Source organism: Triticum urartu, chromosome 3A (genome assembly GCF_056163025.1).
Source record: "Triticum urartu cultivar PI428250 chromosome 3A, HENAU_Tu73, whole genome shotgun sequence".
NCBI lineage: Eukaryota > Viridiplantae > Streptophyta > Magnoliopsida > Poales > Poaceae > Triticum > Triticum urartu.
This window is the reverse complement of record NC_141875.1, coordinates 50,059,666-50,067,311: the sequence shown is the minus strand read 5'-3', so window position 1 is coordinate 50,067,311 and position 7,646 is coordinate 50,059,666.

The following is a 7,646-nucleotide window of genomic DNA, read 5'->3' as shown; positions in this document are numbered from 1 at the left end:
GTCGCTAGCATCCATATGACAGGGAATCCGGGCCGACATGGCTAGTCATGAACCCAAAGCGGCACAGACCTATGGAGACAGGCATACATGCACCACATCGAGCATGTCGGTCATCAGCGAGTGATTCCGGGCTGTAGCACTGGGCTAACAGGACTCCGGGGAACCCGGGCTGTAGCAGGCTAGGCAGGACTCTGGATATCACAGCGTGACATTTCCTCGAAGGGACAGACATAGGAACGAAGTGAAACACATGCCGGCCAGTCAAGTGTCCTGAGCAGTAGTGCTGGGCTAGCAGGACTCCGGTGAACCGGGCTGTAGCGGACTACTATGGCTCATGGAAGCACTAGACTACATTTCCCCATAAGAGAGGCTGCCAAGGATAAACAACTAGATTGTCGGATCCCACACATACCAAGCATTTCAATCATACACACAATATGCTCGATATGTGTAAATACAACATGGCATCACAACATAACTCTACAACTCAAGTATTTATTCATCAGGCTTCGAGGAGCGAGATATTACAAACATGGGTCTCATGGCCCAACATTCAGAGCATACAAGTCAAAACACAAGCGGAAGCTTAACATGTCTGAGTATAGACAAGTACAAATGAAAAAGGCTGAGAAGCCTGACTATCTACCAGATCCTGCCGAGGGCACAAGAACGTAGCTGAGGTATCAAGCTAACGTCGAAGTCCACACGGAACTACTAGCGAGACTGACGTCTCTCTGCAAAACATAAAATAGGCAAACGTGAGTACAAATGTACCCAGCAAGACTTACATCAGAACCGTCTACATATGCATCGGTATCAATAAAGGGGGTGGTGGAGTTTAACTGCAGGAAGCCAGCTTTGACTCAGTGGCTAACCTGAACTACGACTGCAAGCAACTCTTTTGAGGTGGCGCACACGAGTCCACATATTCACCACTCAATACACCACTATGGATCCGCTCCCGTCTCCCTATGAGAAGGCCATCCATAGCACTCACGCTTATCTTGCGAGTTTTAGGGTATCCACTTTCACTTGTCTATGAACTATGCAAGGGGTCCAAGTTTCCATATCCGAGGAATCCGGCTATTTGAATAGTTAATGAAAACCCTGCAGGGGTGTACTTCTTCACACACGCTCCCACCACTTACCACCATATACACGTCATGTATCTCGGCAACCTTCAAGCGGAAGCCTGGCGAGGGTGTCGGCCACGGCCTACCTAAACACTTAAGTCTCTAGTCCAGGTTTATCGCCTATCCAGGTTCCATCCGCAGGGAATCCGGCCGAGGTTTCCACATACGGCCCCGAACGATGTGTACAGGGTTCTGAGACACCAAACGGGCGCCCGGCATGCCCGGCCACGGTGTATCTACCGCATCATAGCCCACCCCTAGGGTCAGCGCTACGCACGGATGCCAACACATAACCTACAAACACCAGAAACTAGTTGCAACTCCTGGACAGAGTACTAGGGTGATTAAGAAGCCGAGAGGGTCAATTAAGGATCCCAATGAGTGGTAGTAGCTGTTCATGGATCACAGACATAGAACTCAGTTCCTGAGGACGGTTTCAATGAGACAACCCACCATGTACTCCTACATGGCCTCTCACCGCTACCTTTACCAAAACGTGCTCACACACTTAGCTCACACACAGTAGGACATGTTTACACACCTCCGATTCATCCCTGATGAATCAGACCTGACCCAACTCTAAGCAGTAGCAGGCATGACAAACAAGCATGAATGAGTAGGCACATCAGGGCTCAAACAACTCCTACTCATGCTAGTGGGTTTCATCTATTTACTGTGGCAATGACAGGTCATGCAGAGGATAAGGGGTTCAACTACCGCAACAAGTAACAGATGATCGTTGTTGTCCTAATGCAGTAAAAGAGAGCAGGAGCGAGAGAGTGGGCTTGTATCAGAATGAACAAGGGGGTTGTGCTTGCCTGGCACTTCTGAAGATAGTAATAGCTCTTCATCGGTGTCATCGAACACATCGTCGGAACGTCGTCTACTGAAGGGGGACAAACACCGGCAAAAGAGAAGAACACAATCAATGCATATGCGACAATATGATGCATGATCATGACATGGCAATATGTTGTGATTTGAGCTAATGCATCTAGTTATGATTTAAATGAAGTTGGTTTGAATACAAGATTCAAATTCCAACTCCATATATGTTTATTTAAATGCCCTGTATTTGTTTTGTCCAAAACAGAGGACAAACATTGTTCAAACATGCATGAAAATGGTACAGATGGATTCCTTGAATTTTTCTGATAATTTTACATATATAATTTATTTTATTTGGAGTTACGGTTGAATTTCTATGATTTTTAGAAGTTTAGGAAATTTTCTGAATTATTTAGAATTAACTAATTCCAGAAAATGAATTATTGCGTCAGCATTATGTCACCATGACATCAGCAGGTCAAAGGCGTCAGCCCAGGTCAAACCTGACGGCTGGGACCCACTAGTCAGTGACACAATGCTGGCATGAGTCACTGACGTGTGGGGCCGGTCAAAGGCCACGTCAGCAAGGTCAAAGCTGACGCGTGGGTCCCGCGGGGTTATGACTAATCTAAGCAGAAATAAAGCTGGGGTTAATTAGGGCGTGGGGCCCATTTGTCAGTGAGCAAGAGGGTTAATTAGGGCGTGATTAGCCCCTAATGACGGAGCCACGTCGGCCACCGATGTTTAACCGCCAGCGACGACAGGCCGCGGCGGTGCCCACTTCGGGTTTGCTCTATGGGCCACCGTTCGACGCGCGGAAGGGCGCGTTTGAAAGAGGGGAGAGAAACGCATCCGTGGGTGGCCGTGGTTCGAGCGGGGATGGACGGAGTCAACGACGGCGACCAAAACGGCGGCGGCCGGAGCACGGTGGGTTGCGGGTTTGGGGTTGCGGTGCATGAGAGGGGGAGATGTTGGTGGCTACGGTCTCGTGGGGTCATTCTGAGAACGGTAGTGTACTCAGGTGGAAGCTCCAGTGGCTATAGCCACGACGGCCACATGGCGCAGCGGCGGCGAGCTTCGGCTTCGGTGAGAACGAGGGGTACAAGGTGCAATCGAGGCGGGGAAGAGAGGGGTTCGAAGCGGTAGCTCACAGCGGTTGTAGGGGGCGTCGAAATGGGCTCGGGGAAGCACATACGGCGTCGTGGCATTGCCGGCGATCTTGGTGGCCCGAGGTAGAAGACGACGATGTCGAGGGCGTTGTGGTGCTTCCCAGCTCACGTGACTCGGTGGGGTATACATGGATGGCGTGGCAGAGCTCCTGAGCACGTTGGATGGGCGAGGGAGGGCCAGTGGCCGTGGCAACAGCGAGCGGCGGTGACAGGCATGCTCGGCCATGGGGGGGGGGAATCAGAGAAGCGAGGGGGAGGGAGGTCCAGAGAGCGAGGGATAAGTGAGAGGGGGTCGGGGAGGTGGTGTGGCACTCGTGGGGCATCCAGGCCCTCGACGGCGAGCAGGCCGCGCCTCGCCGCGGCCACGCGCTCATCCTCCTGGCAAAGGAGGAAGACGACAGGGGAGGGGGCCAGGTGGGCCGGGTCGACCACTTGGGCCACCAGGTAAGGTCCAGGTGGGCTTCTCTCTCTCTCTCTCTCTCTCTCTCTTTATTTTAGTTTCTGTTTTCTATTTTGTTATTTTGTTCTGGTCTTTACTAAAAATACTTAGGCACACTCAAAAATCTCCAAACTGCTCATGGCCACTGTTTGGAATATATCCAACATGGAACATTTCAGTTTAGGATTATTTGAACATTTTAATTATTTTATAGTATTTAAATGCCCAAATTCAAATACTATATGATTTAGTTCAAAAATCCAGAATGGCCTAGAAATATGTGCATGATTTTTGGCAGAGGTTTTCACCTTTAACAAAAATCATGAACTTTTCTAAAGGGCAATCTGGGTCATTGAAATTATTTTTTTATTGAACCTAGTTGAATTCATTTGGTGCTAGGGTTTAGGCAATCCCCATTTCAGGTTTAACTGAAATTTAAACATGATGCAACACCAGATGCTAGCACTTTAATAGAACTAGGGATGTGACAACTCACCCCCACTAAACAAGAATCTCGGCCCGAGATTCAAGACGTGAGGTAAGATGAAGGGGAAAACACAAGCTAACATAATCTTGACGATCCAGGTTGCATCTCATAAGGTTGTTGATTCGATCACCATCATTGTCTCGATGTCTTGCTCTGAGAACTCCAACCAACATGACAACGAGAGGGAAGGGAAAACTCTAGAAGGATCGATCTTCTCGAAGATCGAACAACTCAGGATCAACTCATGGAGTGAGACATAGGAACATCTCTGGAGCTGAGAGGCAAAACTTGCATCAGGAGCGATAGAAGAAACAATTTGACGAGGGTTTCAAAGTAGCGAGGGAAATTGCCATGATACCATAACGAGACATCTTAAGGAAAGTGACTCGCAGAAATATTCCCTTAAGTGGCAAAAAGAATTACTTTTGATTCAGAGATCATTAAAACTCTTCATACCAGCTTAAGGCAATTTACAATTGATCATTTGAGGTAGCTTGAAGAGATGGCATACTTGGACTAGGATGGATGATGTGGACTACCTTGTTGAAGACAACACAATGGATGATTTTTGCTTATCATCGGAGATGGATGGAACCCGTGGTAGGACCACTTTGAAGTTGATCCTGATCAGTAATTACTGAGAAGGGTAGTCCGTAGTAGGATGACACAATGGCGGTGCAAGCTGGGAACAAAATGCAAATGTTAGGAATGATTCTAGTAACTGGGGAGAGCTCAACAGTCTAGAGTGAGTCCACTGTTTGAAAAGGTTATAACATAACCGAGGAAACATGAAGCAAATCCCAGTTAACGCCAACGATAAAACCTAGTGCTTGCGCGTGCTCTCAAGAACTTGAGCATCTCCATATTCATCAAGGTTTTACCAATATCCATGTCAAGGATCCTGGCAACACAACATACCACCATGATGAATGGTGATGGATAATGCAGATGCAAAGGAAGATAACACTTTCTCAGATTTCACCTTAGCGAGGCCAAGGAAACAAAATCTGGATGATCGACCGAGAGACATTTAGCACTCCGCTTCTAATGTTCTCCTTGATGTGCTAGGATAACCCATTTATTGATATGGTTTGGTATCTAGGACATCAAGTAAAGGTCGGACTTCGGGAGCACAAGAATCCGTAAGGATTAACTACGGAGGTAAATCCTACGAAATCCTCATGGGGAGGTGGCCAACTTTCTTCAATCGAGATACTACAATAATAGGCCTTCCGGCTGGATGTGTTGGCCATGACATCCACTTTACCGGTTATCGAGGGACCAATATTATAGTTCTTGGGAAATGCTCCAACCATCATATCTGCCTGAGATTCAGATCTGGTTGGTGACAGGATATTCCAGACTCATCGAGTCTAGAAAGGAAAATGAAGGTTTGCAACACAAATCGACGAGACGACGTTGCGAGATCCTCGGGGAATGAACTACGATAGTAAGCTCCAAAACATGAGCTGGTTCTGCTACAAACCTGTGAACCCGTTGTCCAAGACAAGCATGACCACGTAGTAGTCTTATAGTAAAACACTATCGAGTTCGGTGGGGAACCATCATCAAGGATATCGAAGTCCTTACATAAGTCTTGCTCTTAGGAAGGAACTTCTTCTCCTTGAACAAATCAATTAGTGGCTTGGTGTGCTAGGGAATACATATGGAGTGGAGGTAATCAATCTACCAAACCATAGAATACTTCGCACGTATGCATGACTGATTTGGGATGATTCTAGAGGAAACAAAAACAAGCTTTCTTGAATTCACGGCGACAACTTACATCTAATGGACGTGAATCAAAGGAAGTCACTCCTTTCATCCAAGCATAGGCTTCATGAACGGATCACGAAGATAATGCTTACAAAATTTCCAACACTAGCTGGATGTTCAACACGAATCATGGAGGAGACAAAATGTTGCTGATGGGCTCAATAACAACTCTTCGGAATTTCCATATCACTGGACTTCCACCATCATGTGAACACGGTGATAGCATTGGTCAGACCAAAAGATGTAATGGTGTATTCTCGAGGGATCAACCACGAGTAAGACAACACTACGAACATCGTTGGTTCTGATTTGACTCGACAATAGCCCATACTCAAGTCAAAGTTTTGACAAGACAACAGATCCAACAAGTGATCACGAGGACCAATTGGTGAAGATATCATCTTTCTTCAACACACCCACAACACAAAGATATCCCTTCATAAAGAACCAAATTCGGCAAAGCCTTTTATCTTCCAACTCTCCAAGTTGTTGTTTAGCTTAACCATCTAGCTCGAGGGTATCCAACACAGATTCTTGGAGAATGGATGGTTTAGAGAAAAACCAACATGATCACAAACTCAACATAGCAATCAGGGAACAACCTAGTAATACTTCCGAGAAAATATTCGGAAAATCACGAACCACTGATATGTTATTAAGCTCGAGAACAATCTTGCTTTTCAGGGCAAGACGATATGATCAAGGAGCGAGGGATTGTCACAATCCTAACTCGTTGGTCGATGAGTGCACCCGGAGATATGGACTAGGTAGCACGATCAATCTTAGAATGGTAGCTCAAAAACCAACACGCTAGGAATAAGAATATTGTCCATTTACTACAAAGCAACGAGTTGCTTGGAGTATTGATTTCACACATCAGAATTCACTTGTCGGCATCCTGGTTACAACAACATGGAACTGAGGAATGAATAATGATGGCGAGAAGTATCACTGTATCAAGAGTTCATAGGAGGTTGTGCAATTCCTATGATATTCCTGACATAAAGTGGGCAATACTTAAGGGTTGAACAGAATCAAAAGCTGGATTGTCACTTTGATCTGCGGAATACAACTGCTTTGACCCAATCCTGGATATGGATGAGGTACTGCAGTTTGTTTCTCCTAGTCATTCCGGAATGGAATGGCTTGACGGATCACATGAATAATAGGCATCGATAACACCAATGCACAACTACTCTTGACCAACAATTGATAAACGATGGTCGGAATAACAAATGAAGATGGACAACTCAAGGAACATATGATTTTCTGAGTTGTGGATGCATAGATTAATATGTCGAGCAAAGCTCAACATTTCTTCTGGACAACCCATGCAGAAAGGTAGGACTGGCAGATTCATAATGAAGAATGGAGAACTCATCAAGAGCACTCGGTTGTGATCTTATGGTTCAAAGAACTTCTGCCATAGGCGGTTCATAGTATTTGGAAGAAGGATATACCACGGACCTCGAGGACTAATGCAAAGATTACTAATATCCTAAAGGAACTAGCAACACTATCAACAAGAGGTAAAGTAGAGTGAATCTCGGGTTCAAGAACCCATGAATAGAATACCTACCACTACATGGCATCACGGGATGCTTTTGAGAATAATGGCCAGAATCACACACTGGAATACAAAACATGGCTAGATCACTAGGTGACTCCCTAAAACACCTAGGGTCATAGTAATAGCTCCAACATATATGTCGAGGCAACAGAGTACCTCAAATCACCAATTAGTGTGATTAAACTGGCCCAAAAGGACATCGAGAACGGAAAGAAAGGGTTTGCAAATGCATCAGACTATGTAG